Below are 27,089 nucleotides of genomic sequence, written 5' to 3'. Positions count from 1 at the left end.
TCCACTGGCCCCTCACTTTTAAAGGTTAACTCATTTCATTTCCAGCGGGCCCCATTTTTACTCTAAAGCTTCTACAGCGCACGCTTCAATCAGGCATCCTTGGCCTCACTCCTCCTGTGAACACAGATAGTCCAGGTACACACAGTCACCGCTTCAGATTCCCACATACATCAGAGGACAAAATTACCCTTCTCGCAGAATAAAACGCCAACTTTGTCAATCTTCCAAAAGAGAGAGAAAAAAGAAAGAAGAAAAATTACTGAAGACTCTATACTGATAGAAAGAAATGTGGGCCCCTTTCTCTAGAACCTGATGACTTAACAATGGACATTTAGAAACAATCCATCCTTAGAGCATTACGTTTTGTTGGTGGTGATAGTGGTCGTGAGGTTTTTGTGTGTTTGTTTATTTGGTTTTATTTTTCTCTCTTTCTGTGTTTGATCTTTGAAAAAGATGCTATTATGGTTGCTATCAATTCTCATTTAAAGAAACAAGGACAATGGTATTAATAATGAAACAAAAGTGCTCCTTTTTACTCTCTGTGGTCTGCAAGGAGTTTCACATTTCATTCATGTCAGAACTCCATGTTTTACTGATGTGAAAGTGTGTGGTTTTTGCGATAGCCAAGTTCTTCTAATATTCAACTTTCTGTTTGTTGTCTCTTACTTGCAATTTACAGTAAACGAATCCCAATTTTCCCCCTTTGTCAAAATCAGCCCATTTTCAAAACAAGCAAGCACCTCAGACATGGCACTTTTCATGAATATCATATAAGCTTGAGCCTCTTTAGACATATTTTATTGTCTTAAATAATCTCAACTATGAAACAGATTGCCCAAGTTTTATCTTTAGACTCTACGGGACATAACTATTCTGGAGGAACACAGAAAAAAGGCCAATTCCTGCCTTTGCTTATTCCCTCTTTCCCCCAGTGTCCTCTCACCCTTCGTTTTAGGCTAAATTTGAACAGAGAAATCAGAGGTGGTGAATCCACAACGGGAGAAAAACCATCACTGTCATCTTTCCCTTAATTAATCATCATCCTTAACTTGGATGATGATTCATCTTGAAAAATTTCTTCATAGGTGCTTAACCATCCTATCAAGCCTTGGAAATAGAGCATGCCAAAATTATTCTCCCCAACGATGTATCGGAAAAAACTAATTAGAAAGGGCAAGTGAATTGCCCAGGAGCCCCAAGCAGTAAGTGGCAAGACCAGCTCCTCCTCAGCCCAAGTTTTATCATTCTAGAGGATGGACCCATTCCATTCTCTGCTCTGCCTAAGGACAGCAGCCTGGCACTTCCTTCCATCCTCCGTACATCTCCGGGCTCTTAGCTGTTTCATGACGACACACTGACTTTATCAGCAAGGCCGCCCATTAGCTTGTACTTGACGGGGTGAGTTTTGACTGTCCAATGGCTGGGCCTAGCAGTGGTTAAGCAATTTCACTATCACCAGGGTCCACCAAATGTCAGATGTGCCACAAGCAATTTGTGACTAGTCATTGTTATACTCCTAAAGTTCCAAATGATTTATTTAGAAACTAACACTCTTAACAGGTTATCCCTATGATTTTGTCACTCGCATGCCCCTTTACTTTCTTAAGTGGAGGAAGAACAGACAGAGTTATGGGTCTCCAGTTATTATACTTAACCTCGGCCTACCTTCCCTCGGTCACGGCCAAAGGTGTGCTGTTATATGGACATTATCCATTGTAACAGTCTTTGATACATAAAGGCTGAGAACTACTGCTATAGATGGTGGCAGCAGAGTGACCTACAGAAGTTGGCTTTCCTAGAAAGAAAAGAGAATACCTGAATTCCCCATAGAATGAGTAAACCTCTACCACCAGTCCTGAATTTGTTCCATGGCCTGATGTTTAGGTAACAAAACTCAGAATGTCCTGATTATAATCCCTAGCAGTTTCGCTAAAAAATTATGCCCAAATAAAGGTAACATGAGTGTGTCACCTATTATATACTATTAGACACACACACACACACACACACACACACCAGACACACACACACACACCAGACACACACACATACACACCAGAGCACAGAATGGATGCAGTCTAGTACTATAGATAACAAATAAAACGCCCCACAGTCCATTCAGTACATGTCAAGACAATTTACCTGACCTCTAACAGCAGTCTTCCAAGTTTTAATAAAGTCAGCTCAGCCATCACTGTTATCAGCTTATCTCATAAGACCAAGTATGTATTATCTGTCTCCCTCACTAGACTGTAAGTTCCCTGCAGTGAAGGATCAATTATTCATTCAAATAAATATTTACTGCATAACTATTATGTATAAAGCACTAATCTAGATGATGGGGATATAGCAAAGAACCAAAAAAGGCTAAATTCCTATACTCATGGACTATATATCCCAGTGGTGAAGGCAGAATATTCACAAACAGATAAATGAACATAATTTTCAAAGGGCAATAAATATGTTTAAAAATAAAATAGGGTACAGGACATAGGGAGTGTTTGATGCGAGAAGGGAGGTTGTTATCTATATTATTTCTACTTCTAACTATTGATTTGGAGCTTTTGAAAATAAAACCCACGCCTGGGTCCCACCTCCAGATACTTTGATTTGTTTAGGTTGGAGGTGAGCTTGGACAACAGTATTTTTAAGGGTATTCCAGTGATTCCAACATACCATCAGGGTTGGAAACCGCTGGTATACTTGGTTTTGAAGGTGCACAGTCTTTGGTTTGAAACCCAGCTATTATCATCTGTGTAATCTCAGGAAAGATACTTAATCTCTCTGAGCCTCAGTGACCCTATCTGTGAAATGGGATAATTATAGTAATGCATACCACTCTGGGTTATTTTTAGGAATTAAGTGATATATGTAAAATCCATAACAGAGTGCCTGGCACACGGAAAGGACTCAGTGTTGGCCATCATTCACCGTTATCTTCATTATTTAAAAGTATGCACAAGAGATGCACACTGAAGGACTGCAGGTCAATTCTGATCTTTAAATGGGTTCTGTCTTCCATGTACAGTGTGAACTTTTTAAGCGTTTTGCTGTTGTTGTTTTGAGCTGATGTTGATGTTACTGAGTGAAATCATAAGTTGTATTTTTCTCTATCTATGAGGAAGTAACTCTTACGGCGTTTGTAAAATATGTTAATGAGCCAAGGTTTTAAAAATTAAAGATTTCACATAAAAATCTGACAAAGCGTTCCCATGTGTAACAACTGATTAGCTCCAGGCAGCTTCCACTTTTTTCAGAGAGAGCCCTCCCAGGCTCTCCATATCCCCCACCACACCCTGCAGCTCTCTCCCCAAAACGCATGCTCAGACCACGGCCTGGGACCAGTCAAATTTCATCAGCTTACTTGCACCATCATCTTCCCTACAGTAACGAGGAAAACAAACTATTTCCTGTAGCCAGGACTCTAAAGTGGGAAAAGGAAATCTAGATAAAAGGGCTTTGTGTTTCCAGAAAAGGGACTGGAAGCATTTCTTGGTGGAAGTCAAAGATTTATCTGTTTGATAACTGTGCAAATGCACTTACATGTCACATGTTCACTTTTAAGCTTATCTGCCCTGTAGGCAGATGATGTATCATGTCCTGGGCATTGAAATAGAAGCTCTGCAAACATTAGCTCCTTTAATTCCACAACTCTGTGAAGTACTTTTCCATTATCACCATTTTCAAGAATGAGTAAACTGAACCTTGGAAAGGATAATGGTCTTGGGTCACATAAATAAATGGAAAAGTTAGGTATGGAACCAGGACCATCTGACGTCAAAATCGAAACTTCTTCCACCACACTATGCTCCCTCCACCCAGGAAACTATTTAGTGTAATTTAATTATTGAGGAGTACAACAACTGATGGAAAAATTCTTGGAAAGAACACCATTACTTTAGAACAGGATACGGCAGGTCCTCGAATAACATCATTTCGTTCAGCATTGTTTCCCTATTAACGTTGATGAGATGCTATAGGAACTTGACTCTTGTTTATATCAATTAGTCAATGGTAAAGTTGTTCTCATTATACATGGTTTTGCTTAAATTCATAGAAGCTATCAACAACATTAAGTAAGGACTTAATGTATGTCTCTAGACAATGTACTTGTGGTCCATACCGATAATGATAAAGGGTCATATCAATAATTTCTGGCCACTGTGTCTTTCAGAATTTGAGAAACTCAAAGATTACAATGAAACCTATTCTTCTCTTCCTTTTGCCCCATGTTAAGACAGCTCTACTCTTAAAGCTACAAACAGGTTGCAAAAAGAAGAAAACATTAGTGTGTGTGTGTGTGTGTGTGTGTGTGTGTGTGTGTGTGTGTGTGTTGACAAAGATCAAAACCAATGATTGAAAGGGAAGACCAAGATATATTCCGGCTCTTCTCAAACATTGTCCCTTTGCTGAAGCCTCCCTTGGTTCATCTCTTCGGAATTAACCTGCCTCCAGATTCTAATACAGGTTATTTGTATCTACCTTAAATTTCTCCATCTCATTATATTTATCTGTTATGCATCAACATCTCCAGCAAAACAGATGAGAACTATCTTTATTCACTCTTACATACCTAACCCCAATCCAGTCTCACCACCAATGTTAAGCACAAAACATGGTACAAAGGCAGATGCAAAATAAGAGAGAATTAAGTAAATAAGTGAAGATAAGGTTGGCCCTTTTCTAACAATGTTTCTTTGAGTAAATGTTTACTTAGTATTAGCACCTACAGAGCGAGGCTTTGTGAGGGTGCAGAAACTCACTTTTTTTTAAGCTTCGATTCAATATGCTCACCATCTACTGGGAGGAACGAATGTACACATATAACCATATGCGGAAGACATTAAGCCTCCTAAGAAATACAAATAAAAAAAGTTCTGGCAGTTAAGATAAATGTGCAAGATATGAAATTTCTCAGGATTTTGTTATAATCTTTGTTTTAAGCGGTCAATTAAAATATGTCTACTCAAGTAAATGTGCAATTTCTTTCTCTGATAATTTACTGACATTTCTTTTTTAAAGTTGCTGACATTTAACTATCAATAGAGCTATTAAGAAAGGTCTCAGCCATAATGGGGAATTCAATATTTTTTGAGGAAGCTTATGAGAAAGTATCTTATATTTAACAATTCTAGAAGAACCTGACTTTTCTGACAATATAGCTGAAAAGAAACTTGAGTCAAAACACACAAGAAAGAAAAAGATGCTCAAGATATTACAAGTCTACAATTATTTGCTGAACACATGCTAACTGCCAGGAAATATGTTAAGCTCTCTAGGGAAACAGAGCTCAGTCATAATTATTTGGGAGTAACCGTGGGATACCAGTCTAGAAGACATTAGGGTATAACTTTATGATAAACAGAATAGAAAAAGAATGAGAAAAAGGCTATGAGATTCTCAAATAGAGAGAAATTATGTTAATTAGGAGTTTTATTATAAAATTATGAAACAAAAACTAAAAACTAAATTGAGCACCTTGGCATTTGCATTACACTCCTAGTTCTGCAAATAATTTGGTAACAGAACTTATGCAAGTCACTGCCTACATTTTGACTCATTTTCCCCATTATTCAAAAGGAGACAGACGGTCCTCCTTGTAGTCATTCTACAAATCTGGGCACCAAATTAAACTGCCCTCTGAACTGGAGTTACATGAAGAGAAAGCAAGTTTTCTATCAAGTCATTTGAATCCATTTGCCCTCTTAGATATTTGTCAACCCAGAGATTCAAAAGCCATAAATCTAGTAGCTATGTCATAATTTACGCAACCGACTAAATTATATGCCATTTCATCACAAAGACTAAGGTATTCCTACGAGATCAATAAGAGACTTATAAAGGCAGGCCAATAAGTAGGGCAGATGTCCCAATTTTGTGGCAAAGAATGTACAGTGTAATTCTAGGTCCAGTTGCCATCAGTCAATACTAATTCTGTTGGGTATTATTTCCCATTAGAAATTTTATTCCCATTAGAAACTTTATTTCCGATCAGAAATTATCCCAGTTATCTTCCCAGTGTCATCTTCAACTATTACTTCCTTTCAAATCTTTATTATACAAACTAGTATTGCCCAAACTTGCCTTAATAAATCAGAATCTCCAAAGAGAATGCTGCAAATCTGTATTATTAATAAAAAGTGTTTTCAATGATCAGATAAGTCAGGGAAATCCTACTTCAGAAAAATCGAACTGCACATTATTCACCATAAATGCCCTTCTTCTTGTCTCTTTGGGGTGTGTCTTCTGCTGGCAGTGTGCTCCTTCCATCTCTGGCTGGTGACATATACTTGCTTATCTTTCAGGATCCAGTTAAAATACCACCTGATTTCACTGCCCTCCACACTCTCATACATATATTTCTTATCTCCTCTACTGGATTATGAGATCTTAGAGATCAGAGAAGGAGTCTGATTCATTAGCTCATTCATTTAACAAATATTTATGGAATATGTCAAGCACTGGTTACATAGCAATGAACAAAACAAAGTTCATTATTTCATGAACAGGTATTGGCAAATTATGGCTCATGGGCCAAATCTGGCTCACTGTGAGTTTTGTAAAGAAAATTTTATTGAACCATAGCCACAATCAATTGTTTACATACTGTTTATGGCTTTCTAGACCTTACAAAAATTTGGAGAGAGTTGTTATTAAATTTCATTGGTTTGTTTGCCTTCAAAATATGCATCTTGTGAAGGGGATCTTTGTGTCATTTAGTTCAAGCTGACTAATGAGACTCAGGTTAAGTCAAACACAAACACACAGCTGCACATGAGGAAAAGCTCATTCTGTCAAATACCAAAGTCAACTTTACAGAGTCAAACTAATATCCGTATCCTAAGAACTGTCTTCTTTATCACGTCCATATGCAAACCCTCTCATCTTTCAAGAAAAGAACTAAAAACTGTGCTCTTTGCAGGACCCTTTTCAGAGGCCAAGTAAATATAAAACATAAAGTGGAGAGCTGATAATACAGTTATTAAGGTTTTACAAGTCTTCTCCACAAGGTCAGTATGGTTTACTGCACAGTAACCGTTTTATTTAGAGTCAAACGGGTCTTGATTTCATAGAAGTTGTGCCACTCGTTAACCACATCAATGTGGGCAAATCATTTAGCCTCTCTGAGCCTCTGCCTCTTATCTAGAGAATGGGAATACTATAAGACATCACAGGGCCATTGTGAGAATGAAATAAGATAAGCGCAAAGCGGCTTTTTCAGAAACAAACGAGGGTTTTCAATAACAGCTGGTTTCTTCCATTTTATCCAAATATCAAGTGCAACACAGGTTCCCATGCCTCAAAAATATCTTTGTATAATATATCTCAACTCCTTGAAAATGTTACAGTATATTTTTAAGTCAATAAATTTAGAAGGACAGCACTTGTAGATTTTTTACTCTTTCTTAGTCCAAATTGAAGAAAATTATTCCTCTTCTGAATATACTACTCAGAATCTATATAATAGCTCTTGTTTATTCTATCTCCTGGTGGCTGATTTCTAAGAAAATATTAGTTGAAACACTAATCCACAAGATGAATTATATTAAGAACATCCTGATGAACGTCATAGAGTAGATAATCAAATCAGTTCTAAACATCCCTCCTGATTTTGAAGTGAAACAAAAATGAACAAATTGTAATCATTTTAACTTTCAGGTTCTCATGGCGTTGGCCCCTATCATCCCTTTATAAAAAGCAACAAAGAAACAAATATGCTCTCATCAAAATAGTCTCTGTTCTCTTTATAGGTAGTTATGGATAGGTGAATAGATGGATGTAGATGACAGATGGAGATGGAGAGAGATAGATGAGAGTGGTAGGTAAGAATGGCGAGAGGATAAATGACTAGGATGATTGGATGGGTAAGCGGAAGGATGGATGCGTTGGAGAATGGACAAGTAGAGGAATGGAATTCAGGCAAATGTAGATGACAAAGTGCTAAGCAGACACATAGAAATGCAAAAAGAAAAGCAAAGGACAAATCCATAACAAAAAGATCAATCTCGAGACTGAAACACTAGTACAATTCCCTCTCCTAGACTATTGCTCTTTAAATTTCCATTTTAAAAAATATACAAAGGTCTCTCTTCATTATTATATCATTACATTCAAAAATGTGATAACTATAGTATTATGAATATGCCCAGCAAAAAAAAAAAAAGACCCTGTGAGCAAAACAAATTTATCACATCCTCCTGATAAGACAAAATTAAAAGCCTTCCAGAAGGCATGAGACAACTTATCTAATGCAATACGTTTATGAGACTATCCATACTATTTTTCAATGTTTCTCTGATGAATGTTATGTTAATTAAGAGAACTTGACCTATTAGATTTTTTAGTCACGATTTTCTCTAAATTAACAATTCTATAGGTCCAACTTTACCTTTACTGAGATCTTAACTAAAAATACTGCTAATCTCCAGTCTAACACATATTAATTCAGAATGAAATGAAATGTCAAATTTTTCTACTACAAAAACAATGCCAAGTGCCCCTGCCTTGTGTTAAAGCAAATTCTTTTCTTGGTAAACAGTCTGCACTTAATAATGGAAACAGTAGTCAAATATATCACAATATATGCAAATACATCACCTGCATAATGCAACATTATACAGTAATTAAAATGTGTACTTTTAAAGAATGGTTAATGACATGGGAAAATGTTTACAATGTTATGTAAAGAAAACATGTAAAACTAGGTATATATAAAATAATCCCCTTTAAAAAAAAAGAATAGAGTGGTTATACATGTAAACAGCAGTTATCTCTGGATGATGGGTTATGGGCGTATTAATTTTCTTCTTTATATTTTTGTGCATTTTAATTTTCTAAAATAGGTGTATATAACTTTTATAATCAAAAAAGAAAGGTTTATTTTGTTTTAGAAAAAATGCCAGAACTATGTTAAAAGGTTTTTATTTTTTCATTTACAGAGTATTTTCATATGCATAAGCTCATCTGATCTAGTTAACAACCCAGAAATATGAGTTCAAGGATCCCCGCTGACAGTCAGGCAGTCAAGTTTATAGAGCAGAATGAGACAGAGTAGACCTTTCTCAAGGTTTCCTGGTGCCCTATTGCCTTCTTTATAGTATCCATTGATTTATCTCAGGAAAAGTTTTGTTTTTTCGGGTTTTTTTCTTAAGGTTCTCCAAAACTGTTTTGCTTTCCTTCCACTCCAAAGTATCAACATTCTACTTAAAGAAAAATAAAAATAAATAAAAATAAAAAACTGCGATATATAAGAGTACCTGGGCCCCCTAACATCTTGCCCCACTGTGGGAGGGGAAGACGCCCTTCAAGAATGACTGCTTTCATAAACGTATAAATCCAATTCACAAGACCAGTCCAATCTATTAAGGGGATGTCCAGGCACAATTTAAAGAAAAGACACAGTCTGACCTACATAAGAAAATCAGAGACAAAGATTTGAAAGCTGCTTAAGACGGCAGAATGCCGCGGGAGGTTTAGAGTCAGTATCGAAGAAGTACCACAGCTCAAATCTAGCTGGTCTTGGAATGACTCACAAGTGCTGCTGTGCCGTCTTCCTGCCATTCATCAGACAGGTTTTTCCATTAGAATTTACTGACGATGTGCTCCCTGGTAAGATGGCAAGATCAATTCTGCAGTTTTAAAATAGGAAAGATATGACTGAGAAGTCATAACACTGATTCCACATAGTACACTCAAAAAAGCCCAGGGTGAGTATAATGACGGTTGAGGGAAGGCTAGCCTCCATTTCACCTCTGCCAGTGAGTAAACTCACCACATTTAGTATGTTCTGTGTTTTATACAAAGAGTTAACTGATTCTAACAAAATGTGGTATGTTACTAAAGGTATGAGACAATTATCATGTAGGGAGTTTATGTAGGAAAAGGGTAAATATGCTTAAGGTTTGGAGGTAAGAAAAGAAGTTCAGTCTTTGTTGAAAGGCTGGAATCTATAGAATAAGACAGAGCCTCATACTTGGCCTTGCCTTTAGTGGAGCTGAGCTAAGAACTCCTACCCTTCGTCCCAGCTCCTGTGAAAACTTATAAAACAAAATGGATAGCACATTCACGTAGGAACAACAGAATTATCACTGGGCAGAATAAACATTCATTATGGGAATGAGCCTGAGGTATAAAAGAAGCAGACGGTCAGGACACCAGAGCCTTTCTTTCCTTGTAGAATCATATAGTTTCCTCTCCAGCTGAGACCACACCCTTTTTGAGAACTACTCACTCTTTTCACACCCTGAGTGCCTCTCTCATCCTGGAACCACTGGATTAAATTCTTTTTTAAAAGCTTTTACTCTAAGCACTTCACAGCATAAGTAAAATGGGAACAGTAGATTTTAAACAAGGTGCCCATCAGAATTAAATAAAAAAAGGTTTTTGAGATGCAAATGCCCAGAGTGACGATGAAAAATTTAGGGATGCAGACTGAAAATCTGAATTCTGATAAAAGTTCCCTAAGGAAAGATGATCCACAAACTCAGGTGAAAACTATTGCTGTTTGGAGCCACCATCACCATGGGTACTCAAGAGAACCAAAGGTAAAGAAAGCAATGGGGTACCTGGGCTAGTGTCTCCAAGAGGAATAAGAGGCCAGCAAGTCACATGTGTTCCTGGCAAACAAAGAGAGGAAAGGAAGACCAGAGGATGACCAGGGTAACAGAGAGCTGTCCCCAGGGCAACAGAAAGCTGCCCCCAAACGAAGAGCAGTGTGATCTGTCAAATGTCTCCAGAAAAAAGGAAATAACTCAGGAACCCTGGAGTGAGGTAAACGAAAATTTGGTTAGGATTTGGGATTGTAGAGATGTGTTTGCAGAAGTACTTACCTTAGGAAGGCTAATTAATCAATCTCTACAATATATTCAGTTTATTATCTTGAAAAAGATGACAGTAAGTGAAAGCAAATGAGCAAACCATCTGCATATTGCTTTCAATATTGTTGAAACAACAAGGCAGAGAGCTTAGCTAATTACACCTCCCTGATTCCTCTGTATGTCAAAACCTAGTCTAATTCAGTGGCCTTGTGAAAACCTATAAATAAATCCTACTGATTCACTTCAAAATAAAATCCCCAAAATAAAACAAAGAATTAAGCTGGCTAATGAAAACTAGTCCAAGTATCCTTGAATAATGATCTTTATATTTGTGTACTGTTTCTTCATCTGTAAAATGGGAATAACAGACTTTTCTCGGCTATATATAAGAAATAATACCCTAAGGAGCTGTTAAAGAACGAAATACCTAGCTCTAATTGCCAAATAAACTATTGACTTGCATTTTTTAAATCTAATATACATTCTTTTGTTTCCTATAAGCAACGTATAGTTCCTAATTTGTATCATCAGTCTATTTATCTAATTCCTGATTGGCAAAAATCCCTTCTGATTTATCACAAATTCCAAAAATGAAATTTACCTATTCAACTGGACTCTCCCACTTCTGCTATCATTATGGAATTTATGTCTTTATCCCATGGATTTCTTTATCCCATGACATTCTCTTAACAGAAGTCTGGGAGGGCAGCAAAGAGTCTGATATTCAAGTGTGATGTCTGAAGTTTAACACCGAGGAGTGGTTGTAATTTCTGAAATGGTGGTTGATTCTTACACCACAGACCTTTACAGCATTACACAAGACCTGTTTATTCCAGTTTGAGTTATTTAGTGTACATTCAATTGTTGTTTCCTAAGTAGATTAACTATCCCAAATTACACACTGAATTACGTCGTCCCTGCTCAGAAAACTGTCCCTCACTTGCACAACAATACGGCCCTGTCTTACCTTCCAGCCTTCTCATTTTTTCCCTAAGAAATTCTGTTGGGATTTGGTTGAGAAATGGGGGAAAGTCTCCTGGTCATGGCAGAACATTACTTTCTCCTTTGCTTTTTTGCTTTTTTCATGTTGGCCTCCATCCATTCCCCTTGTCTACAAGGGAGGAGGAAGTCACCCAATTATTGAGTTTGGAGAAGAAACTAAGTATATGCAACTCCTCCCTTTCCTCCCAGGCTTGAGACTTACCTGAAGGCTGAAAGCATATACTCAGTCCTTGCTGCCCAAAGTAAGCTGTCATAAGCAGGAGTTATCTGAGAGGAAGAGGGTCACTAATTCAGAAATGTTGCGTTAGCAAGCCCACTAAGCTAACAGACATAAAGCCCATTCTACAACTGAGTCTTTATCTCCAGCTGCCTGACTGCTGTGTTACCTTCAACTGATTTCTAGATGGGTACAAAAAAATGGGAGGCAGAACAGCAGACAGAGTGGGGCCTAGAGCTTAGGGGCCAAAACGGAGGCTCAATTAGCCCTCCAAGACTGAACCTATCATCTCCTCTAACCACACTGAATTCACCTTGCAACTGGCTGCATCTGGGCCTCTGCCTTCGTTCATATCCTTTGTTCATCCTCAAACTCCCTTCCCAACCCCTTACCTCATTCACCCTACTCTGACCTCCAGGCCAAGATCACCTAGCCTTCTCAAATGTAGCCAACCTCAGGAATCTCTCCATTTTCTGAATCTTCACTTCATTCTCTCTTCCAAGCTGTTGGTCACTCTGTAATGACACAGACATTTTTAATCTCTAGGAGAATCTAAGTTCCTTTATTGTCAAGGACTGGAAACATCATGTAAGCGAAAGAAGACAGTCACAAAAGACAACATGTTATATGATTTCATTTTATATGAAAGTCCACAACAGGTAAATCCGTAGTCTATAGAGATGGAAAGTAGATTAATGGTTGCTATTAACGCCCTCTTCCTCAACCCTACTTCATTGGCATAAGTTAACTAAAATTGACTGATAGCTTCTTACATATCAGGCAAGAAACTAAGAGTATTATATTTATTATCTTGTTTAATCCTCCTTAGGAAGTAGGTATGGTTATCATTCTCTAGAAGAAACAGGGTCTGTGTTCAGAAAGGCCCACCATTCCAAGAAGATCTTGCCGACTCTGGTGTAACTATGGGGATGCTTGTAGACTTGAGGGAGAACAACGGACAGGGATGGGAAGTAAGATTCAGGGGGACTAAGTTTAGTTAAAAACTGAGAGTTCCACCTTCACTGCCTTGACCTTCACCTACACTGCCCCTGGGTTTAAGGAGAAAAAGAATTCTCACTTTAAAAAAAAGAAGAAGCAGAAGAAGAAGCAAAAGGAAGATGAGAAAATAAAAGTCCATATGGGCACAGTTCCAAAAAAGGCCTAATTGCTCAATGTGAACAAGTCTCCCCAGTCTCAATCCTTGCTCTGAAAACAGAGGTCTGGATAACTGTGGTTTTGTCACTAGATGAATAACAAGCCCCAAGGATTGCTAGGATTACAAGGCCCGGACCAGATCCACTCAAATATAGCTGGAAGCTTTCTAGTAACTCTAACCGTGCATGGGGAATGAGCTGCTCAGAGAAGTGAGTCACTTACTGGAATCCTTGCTGCCTGCATTACTCAGCTGATATTAATACACCCACTTGTTCATTAAAGTTTAATTGGAGTTCACATGAATTGGTTTCACTGGATACTTAATCAAAGAGAGATGTTTGTGTATGAACTGTTCATATACAAAGCTAGAAAGTGCAATGTCCCATTCAGCCTCTACACACATCCGCTGTCTGCTCTTCTAACTCTGTTGACACAATAACTTAGTCACAGAGAGTGGGACAATGATCTTGAAGGAGGAGGGAGAAAAGCTGTCCAGACAAACACAAGAGTAGATGAAAAATCCTCTGTGTGGCAATAGCCACCGTTTCCTAACTCATCAGCTAGAGCCTAAAATCAGCCAGGACTTAAAGCCCAGCGCCTAAATAGGAACTGGTTCCTTTCTGGGGTTCGTTATCAAAGCTGCAGGCCTCCTTTTTCCCCTGAGCACCTGTCTTACAGCCGTACATCTTTATTTTTAAAATGGGTGGATAAGGAAATTAACCATCATTCAACATAATCATACATTTCTCTTGTACTGACAAGCAAACCAGGAACACAACCCCAAACGCCTATTTATACAATCAGGGCTGTCAGTACCCTGTTATTTCTTATCGAGTATCTCACTAATCAACATTTCTGGAAGTATAAAATCTTAAAGCTCTGAAAATCTTGTGCATGAAGTTGAGGGGAAATAGATTTCAAGTTTGGTAGCTGTGGTTGTCAATTTTTCCTTAGGTATGGTCATCACTGTTAAGTACCTATGACTTGTAGGCTAAAAACAAAATAAAGTGAGTTTAAAACTTGAAGCTATACACTATATGCTTCACTGAAGCACCACCTCTCAGAACTCGCAGATCGAAAGGCAGTCTACTTATTTTTTACCGGCTTTATTGAGATATAATTCACACACAATGCAATTCACCCATAGGAAGTCTACAATTCCATTTTTAGTATATTCACAGAGTTGCACAAACATTGCCACAATCTACTTAAGAGCACGTCTGTTGCCCCAGAAAGAAACCCATACCCATTAGCAGTCACTCTAATCACTCCCTATCCCCCACCCATCCCCTGGCAGCAACCACTAATCTACTTTATGCCTCTACAGACTCTATGGATTTGCCTATTTTGGACTTTCATGTAAAATGGAATCATATATGTTGTCTTTTGTGAATGGCTTCTTTCACTACACAATGTTTTCAAGATTCATTCATGTTGTAGTATATATCAGTACCTTATTCCTCTTTATTGCTGAATAATAATCTTTTTGGGGTGAGGAGCAGTGATGTACCACATTTTGTTTATCCATTCAGCAATCTACCTTATCTACCTTTTAAAAACAAAATAGACTCCCATCTACTAAAGAAGAGCAAATTACCTATTATTCGGTTTGACAGATAACGTGTTTATCTTCTCAATGGCCCATTCATGACTACACCATCACACACGTGAAGAAAGTGAGGCTATGTTAGGGAATTCTCAAAAGTGGGAAGAGGTGGCAGAGCCTGTAGCCCAAGCCATTTTAAAGTTAAAACTCATCGGGATGATCCATCTGTGCACTGTTTCACAGTTTATGAAGTGCTGCCACTGACGTGATATAGCTAGACTGTGGCTCCCTAAGGAAGGAACTATATGGTGTTTCATCTCTGACTTCCTCAAGGTGCCGAGCATAGCCTGGAATGCACTGAAGGAGCAACACTCACTACAATCCCTCTCTCAAGGAAAACAATTTTTATCAGCTTCTTAAGATATGATCCAACTACTTAGTAACAAGCATCTACTGTGTGCCAGGGACCATCATGGTGATTGATAAGACATAACACCTGCCCTACAGGAGTTCAAATTCTAGCAGAAAAGACCAAACTAATACATATAGGACAAATCATGGCATGTTAAACAAAACTATTTGACAGAGACTCAGAGAAGGGAATCCTCAGCTTCTTACATCTCACTTGCCATGCTAGTGATTGTTTGTAAAGTAGGAGCTAATTATTACATAACAAACATAGATAGGTCAGAGACATTCATGGAAACAGAATTCATAGCTATATGTGCCCTGAAAAAGTACAACTAATCTGTATCTGGGGCGTGAATGAGGGCCGATTTCAGCACCCACATCAGTAACATCACCAGATGATGTAGACCAAAAAAAGAAACTATCAAAGATAAAAAGTCAAGGGGGTCATCTGTCCAAAACACTTTCTGCCTCCTTTTCAAGACACTGTCAGGAAGCTGGCAATTCAGTCTGAAGTTGTCACCTAAGAAACCATGAGGTGCAAAGTGAAGAAATAGGCTTCCAAAATACATGTAACCTAACCCATACTCTGGTACATGAGACTAATAATATAGCACTGGGCTTATGTGGTGCCATGTGTCTGAGACACTCAAAGATATTTGCCAAAGAGAATTCAGACCTTCCCACCTGCTCACCTAACCACCACCCCCAGCAAGCACAGCGTTGACTCCCAATCATAAGACCCTCCAGAGCATCTTCCATTCCTCTGTTCTGTATTCTGAGCACACACCGAGCTGCCAGATAAAGGCACCTGGCAATCAAAACTGGAAGTCCAATTCATGCTTCTGGTTTGGGGGAGTTTATGAATATATACTGCCCTTGGATCCAACTGATGAAACAGATTAGGTTTTCATGCAAACCAAGAACAACGTACACACTTAATGAGAACTTTCACTTAAAATTTCTGCCAGCATAAACACTCCGTAATACATCCATCCGGTCTATGTTTCAGTACAAGTGTTCTTTTTTATATTCCTACAGCAAGTTCGTACATCCTGTTTCCTAATTACCTCATGCAAAGAAGGAATTTTACCTTCACCTCTCCTATTCATTAAAGCAAATTTCAGGAAATACTTTGACATTTGATTTTTTGAGAAACACATGCTGGTATAACAGAAAGTCCTAGAGATTCATTGTTATTTATACTTGGGAAGAGACAGGTTAATACCAAATCATAGTTAAGTTTTTAACTAATGGAAAATAAAGGCAAGCATTTTTAGATTTATTACAACTCTGTATAACCTGGGTAGCTTTTGGTAAGAATGACCTCATTACAGTCAAATCAGGGCGATGAAGCAGAAAGTACCCCAGTGGTAAAGGTTCTGGGTTTGCTTCCATCACTGCTTAAAAAAAACTCACTTCATCTCTCTAAATCTAAGTTACCTCATCTCTAAAAGGGAAATGAGAAGCTCTGCCTCACCTACCTTAGAGGAATACCATAAGATGCACATAAAAAAGAAAAATGTGTGTTTAAGTGCTTTGAAAACCACAAAGCCCCATATACAATGTAAGGTATTACCTTAATGTCTTTCACTATAAAGACATTTTTAAATGACATGAACAAACACTTTTGCCTTTCTGTTTCTATTTTGAATAAACCAAAGAAACACCCCAAAAATCAATACTACCAATTCCAGGAAGTTACACACACACACACACACACACACACACACGCACACACACTCACACACTCATACACACAAATTTCGTCAAGATAATTGTTGTTTAGGACAATAAGCCCCAGAAAAAGCACAAGATCCCAAAGAATCTTTCATCTTAAAGCTATCCTCAGCAGCACAACTTTAAAAAGTGTATTCCTATATTTTGAAATTGTGTAAAATGTATGTTAGAGTGCATTATCTTTCAAAAATTGATATGTCAAAACTCCCACCTACTTCCTTCTGGTGCAGGAGAAATGGTCCTAGGCATAGGTGGCCTCAGGACATCAATACCTTCCAGAGAGAAGGAAAATGGGAGACAGATCTGAGGACAGGACCCAGGCACATGCAGACTGAGAGAAGACAACCTAAATGACAGAAAATATTCCACCCTACAGGTTGTCTTTGACCAGCAAACTGACCCTCAGTAGTCACATGGCAACTCTCCATGAACAAACTTTTCAAGGATATGGATCCATCCACTCTGTAAGCACAGTCTATCACCTAAAGTTTTCTCTCTCAACTATCATCTGCATAGAAGCAATGATCAAGGATGGAGAAACCAAGGACTTTGTCAAAGTCATTAGTAGCTGTGCAAATGCAGCTCCTATGGCCCAGGCTAAACTGGTTCACTGTCCTTGAGTGAACAGGCCAGGGTCCTAAAACAGTCCTAAACTGTTCACTTTCTACCTGCCTTTCATTACTATAGTACGACAGAATAATAAGAGCTAACATATACATAGGGCCTGTTGTGTCAGACACTGTTAAACATGCTTTACATACATTTTAACTTATGTTTTAACTCATATTTTAACTTATTTAACCCATACGACGACCCTATGAGGTAAGTCCATTTTGTAGACGAGGAAATTGCGGCCCAAAGAATGAAGCTGTTTGCCCAGGGTCATACAGTATTATGTTGTGGAGCAGATTTAAACCCAGGCAATCTGACTTTGGTGGCTGTTCCTAACCAGCACACAAAACTTCCTATTCATGTGTACTTTTGATACTGGCTGACCACCCACCATGAACCAGGCACCTAGTTTATTCTCACTGACAATGAGATCCCACTGTCAAGACGTGGGCTGGACAGATTGTACCAGAATGGCCCAGCAAACCCCGCTCTCGAAAAGAGATGCCAAACCCTGTGTTGATCTGGCAGCCAGACTCTGGTCTATTACAGGAGTTGGCCTGACACTCCCACCACACTTGAGTGGCCATGCTGGGAGGGCCCTGGGGCGCCCAGGTGTACCTAAGATGGGCATTCTAGAAATACATACATGCACTCACGTATTTATTCCTTTACGTTCTCTAAGCGGCTATAAGTTGTGCAACAGCCAGGTTCCTCGGCTTCTTGTGGGGTGAGAGCCTTCCCCACACCCGCCCTGACACTGCTCTTCCTGCATTCCCTAGTTTATTCTCACTGACAATGAGAGAGACATTGTATTATCTCTAATTCAAAGGAAGGTACTGAAATTCTAAGACATAATGGAGGTTTTCAGAAACACTAAGAAACATACAAGGATTTGAACCTCTGTCCAATTTCAGGTTTAGTGCTCTTTGCAAACATCCAGGTTCTGCACCAGCTCTGATATCAATAAACTACAAAGTCCTCTAATCCTCATTAGCACTGCCTGCCTACTTATCTATTAATTCATCTTTTGCCAAGTGGCACAATGCAAAGAACATGTGTGTAGGAGACAGGAAGGCCAGAGCAGTTCCATCACTTACTAGTGTGACTTGAACAAGATAATTAGCCTCTCTGTGCATCAGTGTCTTCATCTAACCAATGAGAACAATAATGACATGACAGGACCTGCCACCATCTCATAGGATTCTTATAAAAAAGTAAATGAGATGATACATGTAAAACACGACAGTGACTGGTATATAAATAAGTGCTCGATAAAAATTAACTTAATGAATTATTGAGAGAAACATTAAGAGATTAAATGGCATAACCTAAGAAAAATTCCTATTAGTGTTCCTGTCATATAATAGCTGCTCAAAAATGAAAACGATATTCATTCATTATTAATAACTTCTCTAATAGTCTAAACTTGTCTCGAGTCTCACAGCCCTGTTTGAACTAGGTTATAAACCCCACAGTAGCCAGCACAGTACCTTGCACATTGGAGAAGCTCAGAGTCAATGATTATATGATCTTTCTCTAAATTTACCAAGAAATGAAAATCTAAGATGCTAAGGTAACTTCCCTGAAAGTCTGATAGCTTCAGTTGTCCATTTTCACCCGAAATTTTATCTTCAATTTGGAAATTGTTACCCATAATTGAAGCTTAATCCACACTGAAAAGCCTCAATTTAAAGTCCTTATTTATTTCTAATACATTTCTCAAGAAATAAAAAAGAGAAGTGATTTCCAAATCTCTACATTTTTAAATCTTATCTCTGTCTTAGCTAAAGACTGCCACACTACCTATGAAAATCATTTATTTTGCACCAGGTCCTTCACAGATGGAAATCACAAGTGCTTTCCTAAGTCAGTTTCTAAAGAGAGAGAGAGACTGTAAGTGCAAGAAACGGAGGACATTTGATATTAAGGGAAAATTCATATGGCAGAATAACTTCAACCAGGATATCAAAGGAAAAACAAATGCAAGAGTAAGTTCTTAAATTTGAGGGGGGGAAAACTGTTTCTGTGTGCACAGGGGTGTGTGTGTGTGTGTGTGTGTGTGTATGTGTGTGTGTGCGCGCGCGTGCGTGCGTGGTGCGCGTACACACATACGCATACACGTACATATGGAAAAGAGCTAAGATGAAAACCATCCCCCACAGGGCAGGAGAAAGAGTGCTCACACCAGGATTTTTGGGCAATGGTGGGAAAGGTCGCATTGCCGCCACAGGCCTGGGGGCTGGCAGCTCGGTTCTGCCATTCAACTGCCTCATCTAAACAAGTCATTCCAACTCAGCCTTCTATTCTCAGAACGGAGCCCTCACAGACCCAATGTGAGACTTAAGCAACAAAGAGACGTGAAAGTGTTTTGAAAACATCTGTACAAACATAAACGGGCTTTACTGCCCATTTATTCCAATGCCAAGGACAGCAACCTTTGTCTGAGCCAATGTGCCTCACAAGTGGAATCTATTCTAATCACAGGCTACTTTCAGCAAAGGAAGAAGGGATGCGGACAATTTTCCAGAGAGGCAGTGCTTTTTAATTTCTCTATTATTTCCAAAACAAAAAAGCAAAATCTTTCCCCTCCCCTTTTGTTTTTCCGAATAAAAATAAGTTATAACCCTAACTTGCTAATAAATGCAGAATAAAGCTGTCCTTAAGTAAAAGCTTTTGATAACAAATTGCCTGCACTAACTGATATTTTACTGCTGAATTTTTTATTGTTGCTTAAGCAGAGCAATTATGCTAATAAGCCTGGGAGGATGGTACACTGAGTATTGAATCTGACAGATAAAATACTCAATAAAATGCTAATCTCACCTGAAAATTGGAATCAGACAGCCTTATTAGTATTTATAGATATGGCATCTTAAACATGTTTTTTTTTTAAGATGAATATATATGAACTCAATGTTGTCTCCTAATACAAGCTGCCATTTCTAGGCCTCTGTGTGCTTTAAATTCGAGGTGACGATTACTCATTGCCTTAGCTTTGCTTCTTGACACAGAAACGAGTGCTTATTGGTCATCTCTTCCACAGAAAGCATCAGGCAATAAAATGTTTTTCTTCCTTCATCCACCTCCCTCCCTCTCTGCCCACCCTACCTCACCTCCCCAAAAAGGGATGGTAAGAATTGTCTGTCTGAGCAGAAAGAGAAGGCAGATTTGACAGCAACAAGAACCATTTGTCAAACCATCTGGCTTCTCTCCTCACCTGACAGGAGGGAAGAATGATGTGTCAGAAAGAGCAGGGAATCGAGGATCCAAAGAATTGGCTTCTCGGCTTGATTTTTGTCATTTCTTCAATGGGCGGCCTTGCCAGGCCTCGGTGTTCTAAATAGGGACCTTCTAAGAGTCCAATGATCGAGCCTCTACGAGAAGCAAATCTCCACGGGTGGCATTAAAAAAATGAGAACAAAGCCCCAGTATCTATGAAGAACTGAATATTATAAGCCCAGGTAGATATGTCAGGTGGGAACCTAAGATTCCAGAACCTGTGCTTTGATTTACATGCTCTCTCCCTCCCATGTATCTCCAATACTTACTCAAAATGGTCCAGGCTTACATTCAGAGACCTCAGACACCAAATAAAAAGAAGACTAGCATGTTTACCAGCTGTCCTCAGGAACTTAACGGGGTTTCTTTTTTTACATCAATACATTTACTCCGGGAGGGAGTAACGAAAAGAAGTCAGCTACACGTTTTAAGTAGCAGAAACTAATGATATCTGAATATTGTGATATTGTTTGCAAAAAACCATGTATCTTCTCTCCTTTAATTTCCATATGAACCCCATGAAGCAGAAAGAGAAAAAATTCCTATTCTCTAGAAGTTGCCATAGCTAGGGCAACTGAGGATCAGAGAGGACTTTCTCTTCCACCAGAGTACGTGGGTCCTGGGGTCAAGACAAGCAGTTTTGCCTTCTGACTAATTCCAGCCTGCTGCCAAGCGCACCACAGGTCCTCTGGGTCACAGGCCTGTTGACTCACCCAAAACCCAAATACCCAAGCAACTAGTCACTGCTGGACACAAGGGGCAGTGAACAGGAGCTTCAATACCCACAGAAGCAGCCACACCAGAGATTTCTCCCACCCCCTTCGAGGCTTCAAAGAGCTGATACCCTTTCCAGAGGTTTCTGTCTCCCTCTGGGTAGGTCTTAGGCAAGGACAAATCAGACTTGCACTGAATGGTGAAATTTGACATGTTGTGACAAAACTGGGCGTGGATCCCAAGACTCCAACTCACTCTGGGGTCCTGGAAAGTCACTTTTCTGTATAAGCCCTCGTTTCTTCCTCTGTACCAGTTTATCTTTTCAAGAGCAAAGACGTCCCTTGGACATTAGCAGAAGGGAGAAAAGAGAGAGAATGGGCTCCAAAAATACAGAGTTCAACACAACTTACAAAGGGTCTTCGGATCCCTTTCTTCAGCTAATCCTCACAATGCAGACAAAGCTAAACTGATTATTATCCCATTTTTAAAGATGAAAAAATGAAGGCCTAGAAGTTCAGAAATTTTCCCAAAATAAAACAGGAGCTAAGAGATCCTTAGCCTATAGCTGGGGGTTGGGGATGGGAAGGAATGCTGGTATTGGTGGTTAGCCGAGAGCAGAGTAGAATCAGGCAGTCAGTAGATTCTACAGTCATTAACCACAACATTCTAAGACCTATATCCCCACCCCACCCCCAAAAAGGGAGAGGCTGCCATTACCATAATATCAGAGATCTGCAGCACCCACAGGTACTGACCAATTTACCACCTCTTTTTCTACTGCTTCACACACATAGAAATGATCAAGTCCAGACACCTCTTTACCTTTGTTGGACATAGTCCAACATTACGATTTGCAAAGCACTATCACAATAACCTTATCAAATAGAAATAATTATCCCCCAATTTACAGGAGGAAAAGTGGAGGCACTAGGAAGTAGCTTCACTTGCCCGATTCTCCTAGGTCTCTAAGACAGACCCAGCAGTCAGAATTAGGCCCCCTAACCCTGACTGCCTTGTTCCTTCCACTTGATTAGGCCACCTCTGAATTGCCATTGCCACCATTTCTTTAGTAAACAACCAGAGGAGAAAGTCAGCTCTAAACTGAGACATCTCCCAACAGAGTAACGATTCGAGTCATACTTCGAGGAATAATTTCTGGGAAAGCAGAGGAGGTGATGCTATCAAACAGTGAAACTTAAACTCCTACTCACTACCTGCCTAGGAGGGAGCAGGAAGGGGGTGAGGTTTTTTTCATACTCCCCCTGCCCATTTCTGTCACTCACAGTCATTACTAAACTCAGTACTTAAGGCAAATGAAAGATGTTTCTTAGCTCTTTGGCCTTGGGTAAGTCCCCGACTTCTTTGGTCCTGTTACCAATATACATTCATGCACACAAGCACATGCACATACAAAGATGCACACAAATACACACACACACACATACAGGATCATTCCTTTATTTACCTACTAGGATGGTGAAAACAGAGAGCCCCTATATTTCCTATCTTGCACAGCAGTGTAGCTATGCCCTAGTTGTTCATGTAGTATCTCCAACCTCTGCACCCAATGTTTAGGCGAGAACCCTCCAAGTCTACCCTGGGTCTCCTAGTTCCCACACCCCTTTCACTGCTCAGCCCCTCCTGCCAGTCCTGCTTCTCCACCTTCACCTGCCACTGTCCTGAGTTAGGCCTGCTCACCTGGACAAGCACTAATTCATCTCTCCATCACCAATCCCAACCTTCCCCTCCCAACCCAAATCTGTCTTTCTCTGGGTAAAATATCGCCAGCTCTTCAATGGGTCTTCATATGAAAACTGTAAAAACACCCTCCACCATGCTGGCTGCACTTCTCCATACATGCTGTGTTCTGTATCCTTCTAAAAGCAGCATTTTCATAACTAGGTCTATTCTATGGGTCTGATTTCTAGAGAGGAAGGTTTTGTGTCTAGGATACAGGAAGGAAATATGGCCATAGAGGGAAGCTTCAGTCAGCACCTCTGAGGCACGTCACCCCAGAGCACGTCACCACTCCAGAGAAGCTGGGCAGTGGTGAGTGTCAATACCTGAGCCAGATACTGAGAAACACCACTGTGCTAGGCCTTTTACAAACATCATCTAATCATTACAACTTAGCATGCAAGCTATATTTAATCCCAAATAAAATTCATTTAAACTGGTACTCGGGTTTAATAACTCAGTCTCACTGAAGTTATGTAAATCATCTCTAACGGCTATTGGAACTGGGCTCATAACCAAGGCTATGGAATTTTACTGGGATACACTGGTGCTGAAAAGTGTCAGGTGCTCTGCCACATGCTTTACCTAAATAACCTCAGTTAACTTATATAACTCCTAATAATTATTAGTGTCCTCATTTTGCAGATCTGGAAACTAAGGCCCCATGTCACATAATATGTCTCTGGAAGATTTAGGATTGGAACCAGGTGTCCCAGGCTCCCTCTTTTTCTCTTTCCTCTGCATCATGCATCCCCCTTTCTGTGTAAATTCTCTCATGAAGCATGGTAAACATAAATTCCCATTTCTGTGCATGGTTCACTGGAAACAACATTCAGCCATCCAGGTAAAATCTGAACTTCAAGTCAGGAGAAAGTGTTCCACAAGCAGCAATTAAGATCCCACGTGATGGTGAAAGTGGATTTTTCGGACACACAATGCGGGCACAGCCTGACCTCAGACTGTTCACAAAGATCAAAGTCACAAAACAAGCGGGATTTCGCTCAGTTTCACGAATGTGGTACCTCGGCACATCTGCCTTCCTTGCAACAGGAACAACTGCAAATTCTTCCTCAAGAAGGTTAATAATTGGCATCAGAAATTCAGAGGTCACCATGAAAACCACTGCCTTCTCTTCAAAAGCTAAGCTTTTCCAATAGAAAGAGACTTTGCGAACTTGAGAGCTAGGAGAAGAGATGGTGCGTTCTGAACTAATCTCATCAAGAATGTCACTAGCATCTTAAGCAGACACTACCTTTCCCTCTGCTTCTAGAGACACAGGATTAAGAAGGAGCTAGGGTAAAGCTGATAGCTGATCCTAAAAGCTATATGCTCCTAAACCAGTTCCCAGAGGCCCTTCTAGTTCCTTGGGTTAACTTAGTTAACCTCCCAAACCCTCAGGCCTCCTGAGTAATTCAATTTAAAACACATTCACAGGGTGCCTACAAATGCCAGCCATTGAACTAGGCTCCAGAGGCTTAGAGATGCCTGTCCTCTGGAGATTAAAGCTCAGAAGCAGATACCACCACTAACATACAAGGTGGTCTGCGAATGTGTTTCCAAAAATGTAAACCATAGGATGGAGACTGTAGGAGAGAGACGGATTCTAAAGGAGAAAGTTGATGTTTCTGAGAAGGTGAAATTTGAGCTGCTTATTGAAGGATGTTCTCAGGCAGAGCCTGCCAGGCAGGACGGCTCTCCACATGGAATGGAGAGTATGAGCATGGGGGTAGACAGGAGGAGTCATGGAGGAGGTGGCAAGGCAGCCTAAAGCCAGATCGGGGAGGGCCCTGAACAGACATATCAGTTACGACAGAGATACTGGAATACCAAGAAAACACACAACAGAGGCTCTGAGCTCACTACTCTCAGAGTATCCCACTGAAATAAAAGGCACCTTTCCATAAGCCCAAGGAATGCGATTGTGTACATAACCGACCTCCTAGTACCCTGTATACAGGGTAGGGAACTATATAAGACATGTATCACTCAGGCCCCAACATGGCCTCTTGAGGCTAGACAGCGAATGGTATCACAACCTCCTGTGTAAAAGATAAAGAAGCAGAAGGCCATAAAGTATGCAGGTGAAGACCTGATAATTCAGAACTAGAACTAGGTGGCCGAAGCTTGATGTTATAAGATCACTGTAAATGCCTGGACACTAAGACCCATTTTAAACTAAGAACAAGAGATTAAAAGAATACTAATAAAGAGAAAAAGACAGGAAGGGTAGGCAGCAAGAAAGAGAAGGGAAGGGAAGGGGAGAGGAGGGGAGGGGAGGGGGGAGGAGAGGGGAGAGGAGGGAAGAGAAGAGAGTAGAAAGGAAGCAAAGGGAAGACAGTAAAGGTGCCACTCTGCCTACAGATGTAAGGACATCGTTTATAAATCAAACATGGTACTGTAGTTCCAAATGACTGTTTCCATTTTGATAGTCCTGGTATTTTCTGAACAAAGAATATGAACTTTGAACAAATAATTTTTGAGTTTTTATTAACAAAATACACACACACACACATATGTATGTATATGTATATACATACATGTGTGTGTGTGTGTGTGAATATGTGTGTGTGTGTGTGTGTATGGGGGCAAACTAGACACACACCAAATTGTTAATGATTATTACTTCTTGAGAAAAAAAAAGGATGGGGGAGAGGGGTTGGTAAGTTGCAAAAAAAATGGTCACTAACTTTCCTCTCCCTGTATTCTCACCCTTGCAATGTATCTTTGAGGTTTCTCCCATCAAGAAGGACTCTTTCTCCACGCACATTATTAATAAGTGTGTATTCATTCATGTGCCCATAAGTTCATCCACTGTCTATGTTGAATCCAGCTTACATGTCTCCATCTTATCCATAAATGTATAAAAATTTTTAAATGCTTTACTAAATTGAAATGTGTTCCTACTGAGTAATGATAGCAACATTTATTGAATGCTTAATTTTTGCAACCATTCAATATTTCATTTAGTCTTCACAGCATCCTTTTAATCGCATGCCATATTTCATTTAGTCTTCACAGCATCCTTTCTCAGTCCTATAATTAATCCCATTTTATAGAAGAGGAAGTTGAGTCACAGAAATTATGCAACTTCCCAAAGGTCATGTACCTACTAAGTCCAACCCTGGATTTTGCCCAGACCTTCTGACTCCAAAGCCTGTACTGTCTACACTGTCTTGATGTCACTCTAATCCAACAGCTGGTTAACCCAAGCAAAAAGGGAAATGGCTAAATGACCTTTTTCTGGCTTCTGGTGAACACAGCTTCCTTTCAAAGACTCGTAAATCACTGATAAGCCAGTCTAGAATTATACCAGGAATCACAACAAAGTCAGCAGATTCTACACTCCGGATACCTGGTTTTTTGATAACTGATATCTATTTCCTCATCTCTCACTTCTGGCATTTCTGCTGATTTCCAGGTTTCCTCAAAATTACTGGCAGCAGTTCCACAGTCAACATCAGAAACACTCCTCTGTATCCTGAGATGTAATATGTGTGGCCCTTGAACTTTGCAATCATTTAGCAGAGCTAACTGCTCTCTCATAACATCTTCATCTGTCATGAGCATCAATTTCTTCTTAATGATTTCAATTCTCCCTTCCTAGTTTAAAGATCCTTCCCCTTCCATGATAAAGATGACTGACAGAGGCAGAAAACAGACGTGAAGCTCCATTTTCTTTCTGTCATTTGGGCCATTACATCAACATCACTGTCCCCAGGTTACGGAAATGCTAGATATCCCCACAAAAGAATTCTTTGTCCTAGGGACCATTCTAATCCCACCCCTGCCCAGGATGTAACTTAAAATGAAAGGCCATGATTGGCTGCCAATTGCGTCATTGCTCTACAGGCCTGATTAAATT

The 27,089-nt window shown here is 39.6% G+C and overlaps 1 protein-coding gene across 24 annotated transcripts in view; it reads right to left on the bottom strand.

The window, feature by feature from the left end:
• LPP (LIM domain containing preferred translocation partner in lipoma) overlaps positions 1–27,089 on the bottom strand; it is a 613,522-nt gene that overhangs the window by 477,157 nt on the left and 109,276 nt on the right. For 4 of the 24 annotated variants that reach the window (XM_025042206.1, XM_025042210.1, XM_025042212.1 and 1 more), the window contains 2 exons: positions 12,429–12,551; positions 12,022–12,086 (listed from right to left, as the gene is read on the bottom strand). The exons of 18 other annotated variants lie outside the window; for them this stretch is intronic. The gene's annotated coding sequence lies outside the window, so the exon portion shown is untranslated. Of the gene's footprint in view, positions 1–12,021; positions 12,087–12,428; positions 12,552–27,089 lie in introns of those variants that run through there. 2 more of the 24 variants (XM_015599898.2, XM_025042207.1) reach the window with 2 other exon arrangements.

This window comes from Pteropus alecto, unplaced genomic scaffold, assembly GCF_000325575.1.
Source record: "Pteropus alecto unplaced genomic scaffold, ASM32557v1 scaffold88, whole genome shotgun sequence".
Classification (NCBI taxonomy): Eukaryota; Metazoa; Chordata; class Mammalia; order Chiroptera; family Pteropodidae; genus Pteropus; species Pteropus alecto.
The sequence above is the reverse complement of the archived record's forward strand: the minus strand, read 5'-3'. Positions and strand labels throughout refer to the sequence as shown.